This window comes from Bufo gargarizans, chromosome 1 (assembly GCF_014858855.1).
Source record: "Bufo gargarizans isolate SCDJY-AF-19 chromosome 1, ASM1485885v1, whole genome shotgun sequence".
In the NCBI taxonomy this organism is placed as follows: Eukaryota; Metazoa; Chordata; class Amphibia; order Anura; family Bufonidae; genus Bufo; species Bufo gargarizans.
Window position 1 is genome coordinate 600303652 of NC_058080.1, and position 21154 is coordinate 600324805.

Genomic DNA, 21154 nt, shown 5'->3' on the forward strand with positions numbered 1-21154 from the left:
GATTTAAATGCGACACCTTGGAGCTTGCCCCCCCTTTGACGGATGGACGAGTGTCCGGCTGTTCTACCAGCACCTTGTCCGTTCCTTGATATGGGTCTCTCGCCTGCACTCCTATACGCACATCATCAATCACATAAAAACATGAAAAACAAGACAACCAGCCCTACTCTCCACTATAATTTTCGAAATCTCAACTCCCCATACCCCAGAAACAAAACAAAAACATTAGATCCGAGCATGGAGCCACACTACAAAGGTAGACAAAAAAAAGCACATATACCCAAAAAAACGCATCAAAAACGCACCTGCGTTTTATATGCCATAGACATCACAACAGTGAAATGTCAGATACCTTGGCGCTTGGCCCCCTTTGACAGACAGACAAGTGTCCGGCTGTTCTATCAGCATCTCGTCCGTTGCTTGATATGGGTCTCTCGCCTGTTCTCCTATATGCACATCACCAACTACATGAAAAACAAGACAACCAACCTTACTGTCTACGAAAAACAACAACAACAAAACAAAAACATCAGATCCAAACATGGAGCTAAACTACACAAGTAGACAAAAAAACGCACATAAACCCCCAAAATGCATCAAAAATGCACCTGCGTTTTATATGCCATAGACATCATAACAGTGAAATGTTAAAGTCCTGAACCCTACTTATTGCTAAATAACATCCACAACAAATATATAATAAATCCCAAGGATAAAACATCATACACTATAATAAAATAAAAGAAGAACAAGCACAACTCAGAAAATCTGTGAAAAAGACACAAAAACAAACAAATAAAACATTCCGATCCGATTAAAATAACATCAAAACAGATCGCAGCAATTTTTTGCACAGTAAACACTTAGCTATATTATAAATGACAACACAAATCAAAATGCATAATCCCAATTAGCAACATCCAGGCTGGGTTTTTGGTGGGAAAACAAAACAAGTGGGCATAAAAGAGGGCAGTTCGAATGAATCCAACATGGCCACTGAGGACGAAACACCTTGAAACGCGTCTGGCTGCCTGGCATCATCCTTGCGACTACCCACCAATACCCACGCCTTCGCTAAAAGGACCTTGGATTATCGCAACAACATAAGAAATCTTATGCGACTAAAAATATAGTATACGAATAATAGGTACCAGCTGATCGGCAACATAACCACCACGTGCTAGATCACGTGAGACGCTGACCCAGCAACAAAGAGGCCGCAATATACAGCGCGAACAAGCAAACCTCCGGAGGATTACACAGGCTGTTGCTTTATCAACACACGAATTAAGCTTGGACCGTTGGGTGAGTACAAACCTTTTGCTGTGTGGGACTCTACCGGAAATAGACAAATACTAAACATGGACACTGTACTATAATCCCTTTGACGGCAAATAACACCACGTATATTAATGAACGCTACTGTACCTGACAAGACCGATTTAGCGATATTGGACCAACTCACTACCTTCTGGACTATTATCCTCTAATAGTTTTTTATATTGTTTTTATATTCTTTATGTATTTTTTATATATATATTTTACAATTTTTTGGACAATTAACATTGTATTTCTTGGACACTCTTGGACTATTACTTTCATCGATTATTTTCATCATCTTTATTTTTTCATCGATTATATACCGTTTCACCGATTATTTATTCTCATCGATTATATTTATTTTTTCATCGATTTTACATATTTTTATTTAATTTACATATTTTTATCTAATACACCTATACCTAACTATCCCCCCCACCACCACCATCCAATTTTTTCCAGCACTACACACAATCACTATGCCCTTTTTCCTATGAACTAATACTTTTAAACATACTTAGTTCACACTATAATGCCCAAATTCACATTTTAAACCAATAAGAAAGCAACCATCGTGATAACCCTAATAAATTTTTAATAATAACCAACAACAAATAAACATTCTATAAAAACCAGATACAGAGTGCCTGCCTATTCTTTACTTTTGACTATTCACATGCAACTTCACATTTTATCAGATCTCAGTAGATATTACTGATAGGTGCACTAAGTATGGTTGTTGTGACATCACAGCACTATATCTGTAGCATGTATGAATGGACAGCAGAGAAATATCTCTCACATGCACACCCATTTTCCTGCCACACACTATATACCACACACACACACACACACACACACAGAGTCTATAGATTAGAGTTTGTGTCCGGTTGGTCAGGATTTAGGAGAAGCTTTCTTTGTCTGACTGCCAGTATTTGCTGGTTCATTTAGAGTTACCCAGTGTGCACCACGGGAAGGCGAACCAGCTTTACACCCCATACCGTACCATCACTTCACTAGACAGGTACATTTCTGCTTAGCTGGCCAATATTCGATTGCTCAGAGCCCACACACACATACAATTTCAATACAATCCGATCTTATAATGGTAACATTAAATCTAATATTTCCCCTTCAAAGACTTTAAATTCGTTTTGCTGTTTTGTTGAGGACATTATTTTTAATACTTGTATTAAAAAAAAATTAGTATTATATGATTGCATCTTTATCCTGTCTAAGAAGCAGAGGATTGTAAGGGGGATCGAGCTATGAAGGAAGTTCAATGGCAGGCACACTAAGATGGCCATACTAAATAAATGGTCCCATCTGAAGAGGAGGAACTCGGAGCGGATCAGAGAGATTCATGACAGAATATGCCCAGGTACAATGCTTATATTACTTTTGCATCTCTCGACAACACTCTGTCATGTATATATACAGTTATGCAAATAGGTATTTCATCCCTTTACAAATAATTACATAGTATCTGGTGTGACACATAGCAAATCAGCAGGTTACATCATACATCGCCATGAGTATATATATATATATATATATATATATATATATATATATATATAAATCCGGAAAGACGAGAGGCACTCCAATGATAAAGAAATAGTGAACCTTTATTCACCCAGGTGCAACGTTAACGTTGCACCTGGGTGAATAAAGGTTCACTATTTCTTTATCATTGGAGTGCCTCTCGTCTTTCCGGATTTACTTAACGGGGTAAGAAGCCTATTCCCCTTGGGACGTGCACCCTACCTTTTGTAATTTTAAGCACCAGTGCCGCCATTTTTTCTTCAAATATATATATATATATATATATATGTATATACACACACAGTGAGGTACAGATGTATGATGTATTATATTTTTCTCATTTACCTAAATAATTGATGGAAATAACTGTCAGCATAATTCTTATGTTATCAACTATTATGCATGCAATTCAAATTTTATTGAACAACCCTCATAATGATAACAGTATTTTTTTAAACATAAAAAACTTACAATGCACTGTTTCAAATTATTACGCACAGTAAGTTTCAAAACACTTTATCATTTGTAAAGAACTGAGTATTGTCATTTGTTGTGTCTGCAAGCATATTTACTGAAATCAAAAGTAGGGATGAGCGAACCCGAATCTGTATAGTTTGGGTTCGTACCGAATTTTGGGGTGTCCGTGACACGGACCGAACCCAGACATTTTCGTAAAAGTCCGGGTTCGGGTTCGGTGTTCGTCGCTTTCTTGTCGCTTTTTGAAAGGCTGCAAAGCAGCCAATCAACAAGCGTCATACTACTTGCCCCAAGAGGCCGTCACAGCCATGCCTACTATTGGCATGGCTGTGATTGGCAGAGCACCATGTGACCCAGCCTCTATTTAAGCTGGAGTCACATAGCGCCGCCCGTCACTCTGCTCTGATTAGCGTAGGGAGAGGTTGCAGCTGCGACAGTAGGGCGAGATTAGGCTGATTAACTCCTCCAAAAGACTCCATCCAGTGATCGATCTGCAGCTGTGGATGATTGAACTGCTGCTATTGAATTGCTCACTGTTTTTAGGCTGCCCAGAGCGTTTTTCAGTCACTTTTTTCTGGGGTGATCGGCGGCCATTTTGTGTCTTGTGTTGCGCCAGCACAAGCTGCCACCAAGTGCATTTAACCCTCAATGGTGTGGTTGTTTTTGGCTAAATCCTACATCAGGGTGAAGCTGTCACACTAAGTGCATTTAACCAGCAATAGTCTGTTTATTTTTTGGCCATATACTATATCAGGGGCAAGCTGTCACCAAGTGCATTTAACCCTCAATGGTGTGGTTGTTTTTTGGCTAAATCCTACATCAGGGTGAAGCTGTCACACCAAGTGCATTTAACCAGCAATAGTCTGTTTATTTTTTGGCCATATACTACATCAGGGGCAAGCTGCGCCTGTCACCAAGTGCATTTAACCCTCAGTAGTGTGGTTGGTCAAGCTGTCACACCAAGTGCATTTAACCATCAATAGTGTGGTTATTTTGTGGCCATATCCCAGTCTAATTCTGTCAGTAAACGTATACCTGTCACCCAGCGCCTAAATACTAGGCCTCAAGTTTATATCCAGCTAAATCTGTCGTTACTGCTGTACTGTTGTGGCTGGTCAAGTTATTTAGTGTCCGTCAAACCACATTTTTTGTTCTGGGTTGAAATACAATTCCCAATTTAGCAATTTCCTAATTTAGTGGTTTCTGCTGTATCAGAGCTATTTGAAATCTATCCCTAAAAGGGTATATAATATTCAAGGTGCACATAGGGTCATTATGAATAACTTCACACACACGCTACTGTGCATTTCCAAGTCTAATTCTGTCAGTAAACCTATACCTGTCACCCAGCGCCTAAATACTAGGCCTCAAATTTATATCCCGCTAAATCTGTCGTTACTGCTGTACTGTTGTGGCTGGTCAAGTTATTTAGTGTCCGTCAAAGCACATTTTTTGTTCTGGGTTGAAATACAATTCCCAATTTAGCAATTTCCTAATTTAGTGGTTTCTGCTGTATCAGAGCTATTTGAAATCTATCCCTAAAAGGGTATATAATATTCAAGGTGCACATAGGGTCATTCTGAATAACTTCACACACACGCTACTGTGCATTTCCAAGTCTAATTCTGTCAGTAAATCTATACCTGTCACCCAGCGCCTAAATACTAAGCCTCAAATTTATATTCAGCTAAATCTGTCGTTACTGCTGTACTGTTGTGGCTGGGCAAGTTATTTAGTGTCCGTCAAAGTACATTTTTTGTTCTGGGTTGAAATACAATTCCCAATTTAGCAATTTCCTAATTTAGTGGTTTCTGCTGTATCAGGCCTACTCTAAATACATCCCTAAAAGGGTATATCAGAATCAAGGTGCTGATAGGGTCATTATCAATAACTTCACACACACGCTACTGTGCATATCCCAGTCTAATTCTGTCCATAAAACGTATACCTGTCACCCAGCGCCTAAATACTAGGCCTCAAATTCATAGTCAGCTAAATCTGTGGTTACTGCTGTGCCTGTATTAGTGTAATGTGGTACCTAAATAGATAGCCAGATAGTGTTAGGTGTCTGTAAAAAAAGGCCTGAATTTGAATTCAATACTTTGGGCCAAATAATATTTTTGTTGTTGTGGTGAACGATAACAATGAGGAAAACATCTAGTAAGGGACGCGGACGTGGACATGGTCATGGTGGAGTTAGTGGACCCTCTGGTGCTGGGAGAGGACGTGGCCGTTCTGCCACATCCACACGTCCTAGTGTACCAACTACCTCAGGTCCCAGTAGCCTCCAGAATTTACAGCGATATATGGTGGTAGGATGGTAAGGCCTGAGCAGGTACAGGCATTAGTCAATTGGGTGGCCGACAGTGGATCCAGCACATTCACATTATCTCCCACCCAGTCTTCTGCAGAAAGCGCACAGATGGCGCCTGAAAACCAACCCCATCAGTCTGTCACATCACCCCCATGCATACCAGGGAAACTGTCTTAGCCTCAAGTTATGAAGCAGTCTCTTATGCTGTTTGAAGACTCTGCTGGCAGGGTTTCCCAAGGGCATCCACCTAGCCCTTCCCCAGCAGTGGAAGACATAGAATGCACTGACGCACAACCACTTATGTTTCCTGATGATGAGGACATGGGAATACCACCTCAGCATGTCTCTGATGATGATGAAACACAAGTGCCAACTGCTGCGTCTTTCTGCAGTGTGCAGACTGAACAGGAGGTCAGGGATCAAGACTGGGTGGAAGACGATGCAGGGGACGATGAGGTCCTAGACCCCACATGGAATGAAGGTCGTGCCACTGACTTCCACAGTTCGGAGGAAGAGGCAGTGGTGAGACCGAGCCAACAGCGTAGCAAAAGAGGGAGCAGTGGGCAAAAGCAGAACACCCGCCGCCAAGAGACTCCGCCTGCTACTGACCGCCGCCATCTGGGACCGAGCACCCCAAAGGCAGCTACAAGGAGTTCCCTGGCATGGCACTACTTCAAACAATGTGCTGACGACAAGACCCGAGTGGTTTGCACGCTATGCCATCAGAGCCTGAAGCAAGGCATTAACGTTCTGAACCTTAGCACAACCTGCATGACCAGGCACCTGCATGCAAAGCATGAACTGCAGTGGAGTAAACACCTTAAAACCAAGGAAGTCACTCAGGCTCCCCCTGCTACCTCTTCTGCTGCTGCCGCATCGGCCTCTTCTGCTGCTGCCGCCTCGTCCTCTTCCTCCGCCTCTGGAGGAACGTTGGCACCTGCCGCCCAGCAAACAGGGGATGTACCACCAACACCACCACCACCTCCGTCACCAAGCATCTCAACCATGTCACACGGCAGCGTTCAGCTCTCCATCTCACAAACATTTGAGAGAAAGCATAAATTCCCACCTAGCCACCCTCGATCCCTGGCCCTGAATGCCAGCATTTCTAAACTACTGGCCTATGAAATGCTGTCATTTAGGCTGGTGGACACAGACAGCTTCAAACAGCTCATGTTGCTTGCTGTCCCACAGTATGTTGTGCCTAGCCGGCATTACTTCTCCAAGAGAGCCGTGCCTTCCCTGCACAACCAAGTATCCGACAAAATCAAGTGTGCACTGCGCAACGCCATCTGTAGCAAGGTCCACCTAACCACAGATACGTGGACCAGTAAGCACGGCCAGGGACGCTATATCTCCCTAACTGCATACTGGGTAAATGTAGTGGCAGCTGGGCCCCAGGCGGAGAGCTGTTTGGCGCACGTCCTTCCGCCGCCAAGGATCGCAGGGCAACATTCTTTGCCTCCTGTTGCCACCTCCTCCTACTCAGCTTCCTCCTCCTCTTCTTCCACCTGCTCATCCAGTCAGCCACACACCTTCACCACCAACTTCATCACAGCCCGGGGTAAACATCAGCAGGCCATTCTGAAACTCATATGTTTGGGGGACAGGCCCCACACCGCACAGGAGTTGTGGCGGGGTATAGAACAACAGACAGACGAGTGGTTGCTGCCGGTGAGCCTTAAGCCCGGCCTAGTGGTGTGCGATAATGGGTGAAATCTCGTTGCAGCTCTGGGACTAGCCAGTTTGACGCACATCCCTTGCTTGGCGCATGTGCTGAATTTGGTGGTGCAGAAGTTCATTCACAACTACCCCGACATGTCAGAGCTGCTGCATAAAGTGCGGGCCGTCTGTTCGCGCTTCCGGCGTTCACATCCTGCTGCTGCTCGCCTGTCTGCGCTACAGCGTAACTTCGGCCTTCCCGCTCACCGCCTCATATGCGACGTGCCCACCAGGTGGAACTCCACCTTGCACATGCTAGACAGACTGTGCGAGCAGCAGCAGGCCATAGTGGAGTTTCAGCTGCAGCACGCACGGGTCAGTCGCACTACGGAACAGCACCACTTCACCACCAATGACTGGGCCTCCATGCGAGATCTGTGTGCCCTGTTGCGCTGTTTCAAGTACTCCACCAACATGGCCAGTGGCGATGACGCCGTTATCAGCGTTACAATACCACTTCTATGTCTCCTTGAGAAAACACTTAGGGCGATGATGGAAGAGGAGGTGGCCCAGGAGGAGGAGGAGGAGGAAGAGGGATCATTTTTAGCACTTTCAGGCCAGTCTCTTCGAAGTGACTCAGAGGGAGGTTTTTTGCAACAGCAAAGGCCAGGTACAAAAGTGGCCAGCCAGGGCCCACTACTGGAGGACGAGGAGGACGAGGATGAGGAGGAGGTGGAGGAGGATGAGGATGAAGCATGGTCACAGCGGGGTGGCACCCAACGCAGCTCGGGCCCATCACTGATGCGTGGCTGGGGGGAAAGGCAGGACGATGACGATACGCCTCCCACAGAGGACAGCTTGTCCTTACCCCTGGGCAGCCTGGCACACATGAGCGACTACATGCTGCAGTGCCTGCGCAACGACAGAAAAGTTGCCCACATTTTAACGTGTGCGGACTACTGGGTTGCCACCCTGCTGGATCCACGGTACAAAGACAATGTGCCCACCTTACTTCCTGCACTGGAGCGTGATAGGAAGATGCGCGAGTACAAGCGCACGTTGGTAGACGCGCTACTGAGAGCATTCCCAAATGTCACAGGGGAACAAGTGGAAGCCCAAGGCCAAGGCAGAGGAGGAGCAAGAGGTCGCCAAGGCAGCTGTGTCACGGCCAGCTCCTCTGAGGGCAGGGTTAGCATGGCAGAGATGTGGAAAAGTTTTGTCAACACGCCACAGCTAACTGCACCACCACCTGATACGCAACGTGTTAGAAGGAGGCAACATTTCACTAACATGGTGGAACAGTACGTGTGCACACCCGTCCACGTACTGACTGATGGTTCGGCCCCATTCAACTTCTGGGTCTCTAAATTGTCCACGTGGCCAGAGCTAGCCTTTTATGCCTTGGAGGTGCTGGCCTGCCCGGCGGCCAGCGTTTTGTCTGAACGTGTATTCAGCACGGCAGGGGGCGTCATTACAGACAAACGCAGCCGCCTGTCTACAGCCAATGTGGACAAGCTGACGTTCATAAAAATGAACCAGGCATGGATCCCACAGGACCTGTCCATCCCTTGTGCAGAATAGACATTAACTACCTCCCCTTAACCATATATTATTGGACTCCAGGGCACTTCCTTATTCAATCCTATTTTTATTTTCAATTTACCATTATATTGCGAGGCTACCCAAAGTTGAATGAACCTCTCCTCTGTCTGGGTGCCGGGGCCTAAATATATGCCAATGGACTGTTCCAATGTTAGGTGACGTGAAGCCTGATTCTCTGCTATGACCTGCAGACTGATTCTCTGCTGACATGAAGACAGATTCTCTGTTACGGGACCTCTCTCCTCTGCCTGTGTGCTGGGCCTAAATATATGACAATGGACTGTTGCAGTAGTGGCTGACGTGAAGCCTGATTCTCTGCTATGACATGCAGACTGATTCTCTGCTGACATGAAGCCAGATCCTCTGTTACGGGACCTCTCTCCTCTGCCTGGGTGCTGGGCCTAAATATATGCCAATGGACTGTTGCAGTGGTGGCTGACGTGAAGCCTGATTCTCTGCTATGACATGCAGTCTGATTCTCTGCTGACATGAAGCCAGATTCTCTGTTACGGGACCTCTCTCCTCTGCCTGGGTGCTGGGCCTAAATATATGACAATGGACTGTTGCAGTGGTGGCTGACGTGAAGCCTGATTTTTTGCTATGACATGCAGACTAATTCTCTGCTGACATGAAGACAGATTCTCTGTTACGGGACCTCTCTCCTCTGCCTGGGTGCTGGGCCTAAATATATACCAATGGACTGTTGCAGTGGTGGCTGACGTGAAGCCTGATTCTCTGCTATGACATGCAGACTGATTCTCTGCTGATATGAAGCCAGATTCTCTGTTACGGGACCTCTCTCCTCTGCCTGGGTGCCGGGGCCTAAATATCTGAGAATGGACTGTTCCAGTGGTGGGTGACGTGAAGCCAGATTCTCTGCTATGGGACCTCTCTCCAATTGATATTGGTTAATTTTTATTTATTTTTATTTTTATTCATTTCCCTATCCCCGTTTGCATGGGATTTACCCTCTAGCCCTTTCCTGGGCTGTTTTACAATTAACCTACAACAAGGCAGCTCTGTCACTTAAGACAGCTATAGTAACCACTTGTACCACGTCCAGAGTAAACCAAAAACAAAACAAGTGGAATATTGTATCAAAAGATATATTATTTATTATAGAATATAAAAAATGGGGAACAACGGAATGTTGTAATACAGTACACGGAGAAGCACAGAGTGAGTCAATTCAAAAAGACACCATGAAATAGCGCAGAATAATGCGCATTCGGGTACGGTCAATTGTGAGGCAAAGCTAGGGCTCTGGGCAGCCAATGAAACACTAAATGTGCTGTTAACCTAATTACAGGTATGGCACAACCAGTACCACAAACAATTTATAACCCAGAGTCGTAGCTACATACACTCGATGTAAACAGCACCATCAACCCCATATAATCATATTAATGACAAACCTGGGGTGAAAAATTAGATGTAAATAATGCAATTTTATACATAGGTGGTACCATAGGTGTACGCCTAAGTGCATGGGACCCGGCAAAGACCGTGCAGGGGAACCATACACAATAGTCAAGCTAAATGCAGACCGTACCTGAGGTCATGGTGAAAATGGAAATGACAGACCCTGGCGCTGGACCTCGACGCGCGTTTCACCTCACGGCTTCGTCAGGAGGTACTAACTAATGTGTGGGCAGGGTATATATAGGGGATGTTGGGGGAAGGGGCAATGGACTGCAATTACCTACATTCGGCGCATCTGAGAACCACACAAACGGGTGCAGGAGGCTCCATGATAGGCGGCGTCATCACTCTGCGCGTCCACATCCGCACACCGCGCATGCGCGGCGAAAGTAGCAGACGTGTCGGAGCGCATCGTGATGACGCCGCCCAGCGCATGCGCGCCCCGCGACCCCCGTGGAACGCAGATGGACCGCAATCTGTGTCTCCCACAGAGGTAAAGGGATAAAGCTGGATCGCATAATTGCCAAAATATGGTTGAAAGTCCACCTGTCACGTTGTCACCGGGCCCCATGCACAAAAGGACTAATATATAAATGGAAAAAGATTACAAGACATAATACCTGACAGCAATAAAAGTAGCTGGTAACTCAATGTGACTCTACGTGTATATTCATATTCACCAGTAGTAGTGTAAATTTAAGAAACATGCGGATCCATATAAATAGGACCATAATAGTGCGGGCTGAGGAGGTGCCGCTATCATTCATACATCGTAATGATGTTTATAAGCATATTGTGAACAAATGCGTGGCAATAAAACCACATAAATGACCACTATCGTGGCCATACAATAAATATATAATACTGTGTATCAAGAAAAGAAGAAAAAGAAAAGAAAAAGAGTGAAGGATCTTGTCAGATAAGGTTATTGTAGTTAATGGGGTATATACAATCATCAATGCACATAGATGAAAGAGTTTTTTGCAGAAATATGTGCTATCAGTACCAATGGAGCCATAGTGTACCCCATGTACATAATGATGCAATCTCTCCATTAACAGAATAACCATGTGAAACTGCACAGTACGTGCAATAAGACAATTATTTCAATAAAAAACAGTCATTTGCTGGTATTCCTTAGGATAAAATTGTGGTGGGGGCGCGCGGGGCGGTCCCCCGGGCAACAGAAGGTAGCCCGCGGGGTCGACACGGGCGCACCCAACCAACCATCCAGCAGAAAACAAAAAGTGCATAAACAAAGTCCTAGGTTGAGAAGGGGTGATCGGGTGGCACCACCGGCGGAAGAAGCCGCCAGCGGGGACAGCCGAGACACCCCCCCTCCCCCCATCTGCCAAGGTAAAAGACAGTGACCAGGGCAATATAAACAGTGACAGTAAGGACACAAGGCGATCAAAACGGCACCGCAGGCGTCGTTAGGAACCGTATACGAGGCCAAGCGGAGCCCACACAGATCCACAAGATGAGAACGGGGCCACAATGGACGGAATCCTGCCCATATGTCAACGACAATTCGATTGTCGGACAGGGACTCCCCAAAGGTGACATCGTATCAAAATAAGGACCTAATATTAGGTAATCGATGTCATATGATTATGTTGCTAGAAGGTCTTGGCAGACGTCCTCTCCTGTGGTGGTCCTGTCATCCTAATAGGTAATTCTATCCATCGTCCTCAGTGCCCCACAGGAATGAATAACATGATCTCGAAAAGAAAAATAATAATACCAATATTATAAACAATACAGTGTAATAAAAAAGACAAAAATAATAATATATACCCTGCAATAAAATTCGCGCAATATTCATAGAAAGGAAGAAAAACTGATGGCTTCATTGAGGCCATATGGGGTGACGGTGTCGAGGTTGACAATCCACCGGGTCTCTCTACGAAGTAGAGCCATTTTAATATTGCCACCTCTAGACCCTAGGTGAATTCTGTCAATACCTCTCACCGTCAACCCCCCTGGATCGGACCCGTGGAACCTGCGAAAGTGTCGTGGAACCGCCTGCAGTGACTCCCATTCCTTCTCTGGGATTTCTGCCGCTGCTCGGATCTTACAAGCGTGTTCCAAGATCCGTATCTTCAGAGCTCTCTTTGTCATACCGACATAAGAGAGGTTGCATGGGCATGTGAGGAGGTATATCACAGCCACAGTATTACAATTGATATAATGTACGATCTTAAAGTCTTTACGACTTAAAGTCTCCTGCGCCCGTTTGTGTGGTTCTCAGATGCGCCGAATGTAGGTAATTGCAGTCCATTGCCCCTTCCCCCATCATCCCCTATATATACCCTGCCCACACATTAGTTAGTACCTCCTGACGAAGCCGTGAGGTGAAACGCGCGTCGAGGTCCAGCGCCAGGGTCTGTCATTTCCATTTTCACCATGACCTCAGGTACGGTCTGCATTTAGCTTGACTATTGTGTATGGTTCCCCTGCACGGTCTTTGCCGGGTCCCATGCACTTAGGCGTACACCTATGGTACCACCTATGTATAAATTGCATTATTTACATCTAATTTTTCACCCCAGGTTTGTCATTAATATGATTATATGGGGTTGATGGTGCTGTTTACATCGAGTGTATGTAGCTACGACTCTGGGTTATAAATTGTTTGTGGTACTGGTTGTGCCATACCTGTAATTAGGTTAACAGCACATTTAGTGTTTCATTGGCTGCCCAGAGCCCTAGCTTTGCCTCACAATTGACCGTACCCGAATGCGCATTATTTTGCGCTATTTCATGGTGTCTTTTTGAATTGACTCACTCTGTGCTTCTCCGTGTACTGTATTACAACATTCCGTTGTTCCCCATTTTTTATATTCTATAATAAATAATATATCTTTTGATACAATATTCCACTTGTTTTGTTTTTGGTTTACTCTGGACGTGGTACAAGTGGTTACTATAGCTGTCTTAAGTGACAGAGCTGCCTTGTTGTAGGTTAATAGTATTTATATATATTTTCAGGCAATTCCTTATACATGGATTTTCGAGCACGTGACAAAAACTGGTTGTCACAGTTAGGAACAGTATTTGGGGATACAACGGTACAGGATACGGAGAAACGTGATAGTAAGGAACTTAAACTTAAGATCAGAGAGGCTTTGAAAAAACGGACCAAGTTGTGGTGGAACAAGGCCGCATTAGAAAACTATTTAAATAGGAACATCATACCGCGAGGTCTAAGGGTCCAAATCTTTCCTACCTTGGAGGGGGAGGACCCTACCTTTACTGCCAAATGGGAGGAAACTCTCACCAAATGCTCCCAAACCCTAATTGAGCTGCTCATTGGGGCAGATCGTAGGGCCTTGGAGGCTGTGGAGAAGGACATTGACGGCCATAAGGACGGTATCCAGCTACTCCTGACTAAGGAAGAACTGGAATCATTCGATAAAAATTTGGAAGAAGATCTGGCCAAGTGGGAGCGTGAGATCCAGTCTATAAAAACCAAAAAATTCCAGAGAGATCTGGGGGACTATCAACAAAATAAAGTATTCAAGTGGCAGCGTACTAACCCCAGATTCGAATCCCGCTCACGGTCTCAATCTTTGGTGTCCTCAACATCCGAAGAAGAATGTGGCGTGCCTTTTTTAGAAGGACGCCAGGCCGCGTCGCATGGTCCAGATCCCGAAAGGGGAGGTTACAATCTACGTACCCCAGTACACAAACGGAAACATTGGAGGGGGAACGGCCGAGGGAAGAAAGCACAGAGTTGAAGGTAATTAACCTCTCCACTATTAGTCTCACTCCAACACAACAACAGGTCTTGCAGAAGGGGCTATCCTTCTCTCCTGCGGGCAGATTTGATTATTTTGAGGTGGTTAAGGATTTAGAACTGTTTGCTCGGAAGCTTCTATTTAAGAAGCATTTCAGTCGTGGTCACGATGCGACTGCCTCGATGTCGCCGGCTGAGAGGCAGGCGATTCGCGATCTCGAATCCCTCTTGGAGGACCAGCTGGCCATTGTGCCTAGCAGATCTCCCGTGCATCTGCACAGGCGCTCACGTACATTCCCCCCCCAAAACATTGTGCCCCGCAGTGGATGTCTTTGTAAAATTAGTTAAACAAGATTTAAATATAGACCATGTATATATTGGCAAAGACAACTTGACCCGTCTACAGAGACAGGCACTTCGGGAGCTCCAGGATTTAAAGATGTAGTAATTAAACCTGCCGATAAGGGGGGTAATGTCGTGATATGGCCTGTGCAGATGTACGAGAGAGAGGCCTTTAGGCAACTTAACAACAAGGAATGTTACCTCAGGATTGAGAAGGATCCCACTACTTCTTACAAGAATGAGTTGGATGACATTCTTACAGAAGCCTGTGATCAATGTATTATTTCGACCAAAATGATGGAGGGGTTGAGAGTTGACTTTCCGGTCAAAGCTACCCTATACTTGCTTCCCAAGGTGCACAAGAGACGTACCCACCCTCCTGGGCGTCCCATTATCTCGGGAATCGGCAGCTTGTGCACCAATGTAGGTAAATTTATTGACTTCTTCCTCCAGAAAAGTGTAGAAACTCTCCCCTCTTTCATCAAGGATACTACCGACATGCTGAGACGACTCAATGGGATCCATGTCGATCCCGACGTGGTCCTTGTTACATGCGACATTGAGTCGTTATACACGTCTATATACCATGACCAGGGAGTGCGAGCATCTAGATCCTTTCTTACCATGTCTGACTATGACAATGGCATGATTGAATTCATCTTGACATTGTTAGAGTTTATGCTCACGCATAACTATTTTTTATTTAAGGACCGCCTCTTCCTACAGCTCCAGGGAACAGCTATGGGGGCATCTTGTGCCCCCTCATACGCCAACTTGTTCCTGGGGCTGTGGGAGAGAGAAATTGTCCAAGAAACACCAGGATATGATGCCGCACTCCTATGGTCTAGGTATATAGACGATGTGTTTTTTCTGTGGCAGGACACTATTCCGGCCTTAGAAAACTTCCTGGCTCGTCTCAACCAGAATACACGAAACATCAGACTTACCTGGAAATATAGTCTCAGCAATGTCGAATTTCTGGATATAATGATCATTAAGGGATCTGATGGTTACCTGTCCACCGATCTTTTCAGAAAGTCCACTGCCGTCAATGCCCTTCTCCACGCCTCCTCTGCTCACCATCCCAATACGATCCGGGCAATACCGACAGGGCAGTTTCTCAGAACTCGCAGGATCTGCTCAAATGATAAGCAGTTCAAACAACAAGCTGATGTGCTGACACAACGATTCCTCGAAAGAGGGTACCAGCATGACACCATACAACGGGGCTATGAAAGAGCTAAAAAAACATCCAGAGACTCCCTGTTGGTAAGTAGAGTTGATAAAAGGAATAATCGGGATACATGTGTGAGATTTATTACCCCCTTTAACTCGAAATGGAGGTACATTCAGAATGTCCTGAGGAGACATTGGCCGGTCCTCCACACTGATGGTGATCTGGCGGTATGTCTCCCCACATATCCTCAGATTACGTGGAGGCGGTCACGTAACTTACGTGACATTCTTACTAAGAGCCATTATGTCCCCTCACCCAAGGGGAGTATCTTCGGCAGTAAAGGTCCCAAATGGGGGTCGTTTTCTTGTGGAGCATGTGCCGCCTGTAGGTTTATGATCCGTTCCACCGCCTTCAGTGACTCCTCTGGTCGTAAAGACTTTAAGATCGTACATTATATCAATTGTAATACTGTGGCTGTGATATACCTCCTCACATGCCCATGCAACCTCTCTTATGTCGGTATGACAAAGAGAGCTCTGAAGATACGGATCTTGGAACACGCTTGTAAGATCCGAGCAGCGGCAGAAATCCCAGAGAAGGAATGGGAGTCACTGCAGGCGGTTCCACGACACTTTCGCAGGTTCCACGGGTCCGATCCAGGGGGGTTGACGGTGAGAGGTATTGACAGAATTCACCTAGGGTCTAGAGGTGGCAATATTAAAATGGCTCTACTTCGTAGAGAGACCCGGTGGATTGTCAACCTCGACACCGTCACCCCATATGGCCTCAATGAAGCCATCAGTTTTTCTTCCTTTCTATGAATATTGCGCGAATTTTATTGCAGGGTATATATTATTATTTTTGTCTTTTTATTACACTGTATTGTTTATAATATTGGTATTATTATTTTTCTTTTCGAGATCATGTTATTCATTCCTGTGGGGCACTGAGGACGATGGATAGAATTACCTATTAGGATGACAGGACCACCACAGGAGAGGACGTCTGCCAAGACCTTCTAGCAACATAATCATATTACCATTTTTGTGGGGCACTATACAGTACCCCAAGTATGAGATCTTTGCTGTGATATGATTTAATCTTTGGGGAGGCCCTGTCTGACATTGGAATTACCATTGATATATGGGTAGGGCTCCGTCTATTGTGGTCTCGTTCTTCTCTTGTGGGGTCGTGGGGGTTCCGTCAGGCCCCGTACACGGTCTTAATGATGCCTGCTGGTGCCGTTTCGATTGCCTTGTTCCTCTATTGCCATTGTCTATATTGTTCCGGTCGTTGCCCCTTGCCTTGGCGGAGGGGGGGTGCCTCGGTTGACCCCGCCGGCGGCCCTTTGCGGCCGGTGGTGCCACCCCGGTCACCCCTTCCCGACTTAGGACTCTTTTATGCACCTCTTGTTATTCTTGCTGGGTGGTTGGTTGGGTGCGCCCGTGGCGACCCCGCGGGCTACCGGTTGTTGCCCGCGGCGCCGCCCCGCGCGCCCCCACCACCATCACAGCGGGTCCACACTATATAGTTTTATCTCAGGAATATTAGTGGACGACTGCTTTCTATTGTAATAATTGTCTTATTGCACGTACTGTGCAGTTTCACATGGTTATTCTGTTAATGGAGAGATTGCATCATTATGTACATGGGGTACACTATGGCTCCATTGGTACTGATAGCACATATTTCTGCAAAAAACTCTTTCATCTATGTGCATTGATGATTGTATATACCCCATTAACTACAATAACCTTATCTGACAAGATCCTTCACTCTTTTTCTTTTCTTTTTCTTCTTTTCTTGATACACAGTATTATATATTTATTGTATGGCCACGATAGTGGTCATTTATGTGGTTTTATTGCCACGCATTTGTTCACAATATGCTTATAAACATCATTACGATGTATGAATGATAGCGGCACCTCCTCAGCCCGCACTATTATGGTCCTATTTATATGGATCCGCATGTTTCTTAAATTTACACTACTACTGGTGAATATGAATATACACGTAGAGTCACATTGAGTTACCAGCTACTTTTATTGCTGTCAGGTATTATGTCTTGTAATCTTTTTGTTATTCATATATAAGTCCTTTTGTGCATGGGGCCTGGTGACGACACGTCAGGCATACTTCTAACCATATTATGGCAATCGTGCGATCAAGCTTCATCCTTTTACCTCTGTGGGAGACACAGAGTGCGGTCCATCTGCGTTCCACGGGGGTCGCGGGGCGCGCATGCGCTGGGTGGCGCCATCGCGATGCGCTCCGATACGTCTGCTATTTGCGCCGCGCATGCGCGGTGTGCAGATGTGGATGCGCAGAGTGATGACGCCGCCTATCATGGAGCCTCCCGCGCCCGTTTGTGTGGCTCTCAGATGCGCCGAATGTAGGTAATTGCAGTTCATTGCCCCTTCCCCCATCATGCCCTATATATACCCTGCTTACACATTGTCTAGTACCTCCTGACAAAGCCGTGAGGTGAAACGCGCGTCGAGGTCCCGCGCCCAGGGTCTGTCATTCGATTTTCACCATGTCCTCAGGTACGGTCTGCATTTAGCTTGACTTAGACTGTGTGTATGGTTCCCCTGCACGGTCTTTGCCGGGTCCCATGCACTTAGGCGTACACCTATGGTACCACCTATGTATAAAATTGCATTATTTACATCTAATTTTTCACCCCAGGTTTGTCATTAATATGATTATATGGGGTTGATGGTGCTGTTTACATCGAGTGTATGTAGCTACGACTCTGGGTTATAAATTTTTGTGGTACTGGTTGTGCCATACCTGTAATTAGGTTAACAGCACATTTAGTGTTTCATTGGCTGCCCAGAGCCCTAGCTTTGCCTCACAATTGACCGTACCCGAATGCGCATTATTCTGCGCTATTTCATGGTGTCTTTTTGAATTGACTCACTCTGTGCTTCTCCGTGTACTGTATTACAACATTCCGTTGTTCCCCATTTTTTATATTCTATAATAAATAATATATCTTTTGATACAATATTCCACTTGTTTTGTTTTTGGTTTACTCTGGGCTCTTTTACAGCCTTTTTAGTGCCGAAAAGTTCGGTTCCCCATTGACTTCAATGGGGTTCGGGACGAAGTTCGGATCGGGTTCGGATCCCGAACCCGAACATTTCCAGGAAGTTCGGCCGAACTTCTCGAACCCGAACATCCAGGTGTCCGCTCAACTCTAATCAAAAGCTATTTCTATCAAACTTTTAACTTTTTAAGCATTTTAACAGGTCACGCTACATTTTAACATAGGACCCCTTATTTGATAGTAGCTTCACATGTATTGCATCCATTGAACTTGTAGTTTTTGAACAGTTTCTGCTTGAATTTGTTTGCAAGATGTCAGAATAGCCTCCCAGAGCTCCTGTTTGGATGTAAACTGTCTCCCACCCTTATAGATCTTTTGCTTGAGGATGCTCCAAAGGTTCTCAATATGATGAAGGTCAGGGTAAGATGGAGGCCACACCATGACTTTCTCTCCTTTTAGCTCTATAGCAGCCATTGCTGCAGAGGTATTATTTGCAGCATGAGCTGGTGCATTGTCATGCCTGAAGATGATTTTATTACGGAAAACATAGTACTTCCTTCAGTATCAGGGAAGAAAGTGGTCAGTCAGAAACTCCACATACTTTGCAGAGGTCATCTTTACCACTTCGGAGACCCTAAAGTGGCCGACAAGCTCTCTTCCCATGATTCTGGCCCAAAACATGACTCCACCACCGCCTTGCTGATTTCGCAGCCTTGTTGGAACAGGGTGGCTGTTCAACAACCTTCCACTACTCCATCCATCTGGACCATCCAGGGTTGCACGACACTCATCAGTGAACAGGACTGTTTGAAAATTAGTCTTCATGTATTTTTCTGCGTTTCTACTTGTGAACATTAGTTAGTGGTAGCCGAATAGAAGGTTTATGCACAGTTGCAAGACTCTGGAGGACTCCACAACTTGATGTCCGTGGGACTACAGAGGCACCAGCTGCTTCAAATATCTGTTTGCTGCTATGTAATGGTATTTTAGCAGCTGCTCTCTTGATCCGATGCATGGATCTGGCAGATATCTTCCTCAATGTGCCTTTATCTGCATGAACCCGTCTGTGCTATGAATCAGCCACAAATCTCTTAATAGTGCGATGATCACGCTTAAGTTTTCGTGAAAAATCTAATATTTTCATACTTCGTCCAAGGCATTGAACTATTTCTCTCTTTTCGGCAGCAGAGAGATCCTTTTTCTTCCCTGTATTGCGTGAAAATGATGCTCTACTTAATAATGTGGAACAGCCTCCTTTAGTAGTTTTTCCTTAAATTGGGCTCACCTGCCAATCTACTTATCACAGGTGTCTGAGATTGGTTTCAGTGATCAAAAGAGCCCTGAGACACAATGCCATCCATGAGTTAAACTGAGAAACTAAATATTTCATCTTTGTGACACTTAAATAGCATAATCATTTGGAACAGGGTGTATATACATAAATTGAAATATTCTGTATTCCAGTAAAAGGCCCCGTCCATCATTACATTAGATACATCCCCCATTTGATTAGCATTTATTATGAGTTCTGAGCAGAGATGGCCTTAAAGTTCGCCCGGCGGCAAACTTTGTTAGTTTGTGGTTTGCAAAACAGGCGAACATATGGCGATGTCTGCCGGTGACATATTTTTTCGCATTGTGCCGAACTTTGACCCATGACACATCCATCAGGTGGGACAGGGCAGCCAATTAAGATGTTTCAAGCATGAACACACCCCTTATCCTATAAATAAATTCTATAGGGACTTTGTCACAGGGTCACTTTGAAAATGACAGGCAGAGGAAGAGGCAGGCCATTCTGCAGGGATGGCAAGGGTCAGGCAGGTGCACCAGGCTGGACTCTAAGTGGGAAGTTGGAGAAGGTGCGTGCAATTATGTCAAAGGATGCACCAGAGTTGGTTGAGTGGCTCACTCAGCCTTCCGCTTCTGCACCCTTCTCATCCTCTGTATCAGCACCCTCCTCACTCTCTGCTGTGTGTACCCCAAATACACCACCACCATAGCTCCTCCACTCGAGTCAGAGGAATTATTTTCCCATCAATTACCAGACCTTACGGATGCGCAGTTCATTCTTGGCATCGGATGAGGAATGAAGGTAGCAACAGCCACCACCCAGCGCTCTGACAACAATACCCAGATCAGCCCAAGGAGGGTGATCCTGTCTGTTAAAGCCTACTCCGAGATCTCTAATGTCAGTGTTGGTGAAGGTGACAATGATGACGTATCGATGGACGTCACGTGGGTGCCCACAAGAGTGGAAGAGGAGGGGAGTTCAGAGGGAGAGATGAAGCAGCAGATAGGGAGGAGAAGGAAGAGAAGAAGGCAGAACTCGCAGTGCACAGGAGGCAAAAAGCAGACTGCAAATGTATATGGAGCGAGCCATCCACCATGCACGGTCACATTTGGTGCTCCCAGGATGCCGGCACATGGCTCTGCAGTATGGGTTTTTTTTAATGTGTGAGCTGCTGACAATAGTGTTGCCATCTGCAGCCTGTGCTG